The 3,038-nt window shown below is 36.5% G+C and overlaps 1 pseudogene; it reads right to left on the bottom strand.

Annotated features, from left to right (window-relative positions):
• LOC102866884 overlaps window positions 1–3,038 on the bottom strand; it is a 98,799-nt pseudogene that overhangs the window by 93,861 nt on the left and 1,900 nt on the right.

Below are 3,038 nucleotides of genomic sequence, written 5' to 3'. Positions count from 1 at the left end.
CATAGCGACCCTATGCACAACAGCCCTAAACCCTGCTCTATCCTGCGCCAACCGCACTGCCTCTGACACACCCATCCCGATTACCCCAGTCACTGAATCGATCCATCTCAGATGTTCTTAGAACTCTGCGGAGGAAAATAAAGTTCTCAAATATGATCAGGAGTTTTCTCCAGTGTACTTTCTAGCTCTGCATGGAGTTCAAGTTCTGTCCCACATCTTTCCAACCAGGATATACTTTTCAGAGAGCAAGACTAGTTCCAAAGGTAAATTATACTCTACAATTAGTAAAGAATTTTGCTGCCAACCCAAAGACAATTGGTTTGTCCCAGGGACAAAGATGGGCTATCTCCTCCTGTGTGGGTTACAGCCTTTGAAAATCCAGTGGACAGTCAGTTATGAGTCTCTTCCAAACCAATGGTATGTAACAGCAACAAAATAATTGAAGACAAGTAATGGAATCCCTATGTGGCACAGACAGTTAATCTCTAAACCACTACCCAAAAGGCTGACAGTTATCATCTTATTGATATCTCAGAGATTTAAAAAAAAATCTGTTTATTAAAGGTCTCAGTATTGAAAACCTTGTGGTGCAGTTTCACTCTTTAGCAACTGGATCCACTATGAGTCAGAATTGTCTGGATGATAATAAATAACAGTTAATACATGGTTTTAAGGGGAGATACATAGATATTAAGGAATATGTTTAGATTAAAAATACAAGAAAATCTTCCTGCCAGATCATTTTTACTTAAAGCTCAGGATAGGACACAGACCACACAGCTTTGGCTTTAACCATGATCATGGAACAGATTTCTCCCGGATGGTAGTATTTCTGATTTGATTCCTTAGCTCAGAGAAAAAAAATATTTGGTGATACCTTACAATAAATATTAATAGACACTAGTCAATAGTCTCTTTTGCAAAAGCAACTCAAATTTCTATATCAGTGTAATTCACCATTGTTCTAGAGGTCAAAAATCTCCAAAGAACATTCAAGGTTGCCATGCATAATTCAAGACATGAGGACTTTACCCTTTAATTATTGGTCAAAAAATTATTAGGTTAGGAAAAACAATTTTCGATCATTAAATTAATGATAAAATCCTATTCAATCACTGACCTATAGATCACAGGAATGGGATGGATGGACATGATCTAGTCACATGACTTGTCTAACAGGTAGCTAGCATATACACAATTATGGATGTTACTTCTCAAAAAGAATATAATAACTAATTTAGAATTATAGATTGAAAGAGCACATAATTGAACATCAGGAAATCTTTGTTCTTGTTTAGGTTCTGCAACCTTAAAACTTTGTTTCTACTAACTTACTTCTCATTGGTGAAATAAGGCAATTGAGTCCTCTTTCAGTTCAGTAACTCGAAGTCATTATTTAAATTATCAGATCTGAGTTTAATGAGTGTGAAAACAAACATCAAGACATCTAATGTCTTTGACTCTCAGCTTCCTCATGTGCAAAATTTCCACAGTGGGCAAATACATATCAGGCCTAGAACCTATTTTTAGAGCCTTTTGCCTGCACTTGACCCAACACTCGCTATTACCTACTCCACATTTATTTCAGGTGGTTGCCGATAACCAATCTAGTTCTGTCAAGGTAGATACATGACTTGACATGGCCAGTCAGTGATTAGCCACAACAATTAGTATAATAACAGACATACAACTCAGGCTTACCCATTTAAGATGGGCAGTCTACTCCTGTGAAGACTTACAGCCTTGGAAAGTCAAAAGGAGTGTTGCTGTGAGTCTGACATAACTTGACAGCAAGGAGGTAAGGTAAGACTTTTACCGGAGCAAACATAAATGCATTTGTTCCTTTTCTGATACTATGATTACTGAGAGTTTGACTTCTGTATTACACTGATCTCTTTACACTGTTCAGAGTATGCTTATTGGAGAATAGAGGCAAGTAAAAATAAGAGATTTGATAGACACGTGAAGGATGGAGATATAGATAGTTGCTGTTAGGTGCCACCAAATAGAGTATGATATATAGATAGAGATAGATAGGTGGAGAGAGACTTTTTTTTTGAAAAAGAACTCTTCATTATTAATCCCAAAATTCAAATATCTAAATTCTAAGTATTTTGTTTCATAGATTTCATAATTTATTTGTGTGGTTTAGTAAGGTTGGTTTGTTTTTTTTTTTCCTTAAGATAATTTTCCCTGGGTTTCTGTCAATAAATACACATGACACTGACTGGTATATTATCTCAGAAATGAGTTAGAAATATTTAATGAAATAAAGTATGTAAAAGAGGTTTTTATGTAAATGATTGTGCAAATGATACCATTGGTGTAGCTGTCCTTCAATCTGTTGGAGAATCCATGCATGATGAAAGCAAATGTTACCCAGCTTCATGACTGGTTGTAGCAGTTTGGTGATCCATAGGCTTATTAATTTGCTGTTTTATGCTAAATATGTAGGCCAAATTTTGTTCTTAGTCTTTAAACCTAGTCTAACATTGAAAAATCTGCTGAAATTTATTCTGTGTCAATGCGTATGTTTCCATTGACAGATAATGGTCTTTGTGCATGAGATTTACTGGCCAAGAATTACACCTGGTTTTACACCTAAAAGGTGAAAATTTGACCCTTGTTACTGTTACTAGCTTTAAATTCATGTTTATATAACAAAAGATAGGAAAATACTTTTTTTTATAATTTTAATGAACAATTACAGAGAATTTGGATTTCCATTCATTCATTGCTGCACTTCTCCCCCCGCCCAGCCCTCTCCCCACGCCCCCCAGTTCGCTCCACTCTTTCAAAAGTAAAAGAAAGACTCCCTCCCTGGTACACAATCCCCCCGCACCCCTCCCACCGCCCCAAGTACATTCCAATATGCAACTGTAATTGTGGACTCTTGTGATAACCATAATACCCTATCATACATCGCTTTTAAATTATTCAGTCCCTCATCTGTTTCAGTGCAGTATACACAATTTATCCAGTTTTTCTCAGTCTTACCCCACCCTGATATCAGTCCCATTTTACAGCAGTGGCACCAT

This window comes from Elephantulus edwardii, unplaced genomic scaffold, assembly GCF_000299155.1.
Source record: "Elephantulus edwardii isolate Elephantulus edwardi_28Jun2011 unplaced genomic scaffold, EleEdw1.0 scaffold00069, whole genome shotgun sequence".
NCBI classification, from domain to species: domain Eukaryota; kingdom Metazoa; phylum Chordata; class Mammalia; order Macroscelidea; family Macroscelididae; genus Elephantulus; species Elephantulus edwardii.
Note: the sequence above shows the minus strand (reverse complement) of the source record. Positions and strands in the feature narration are given on the sequence as shown.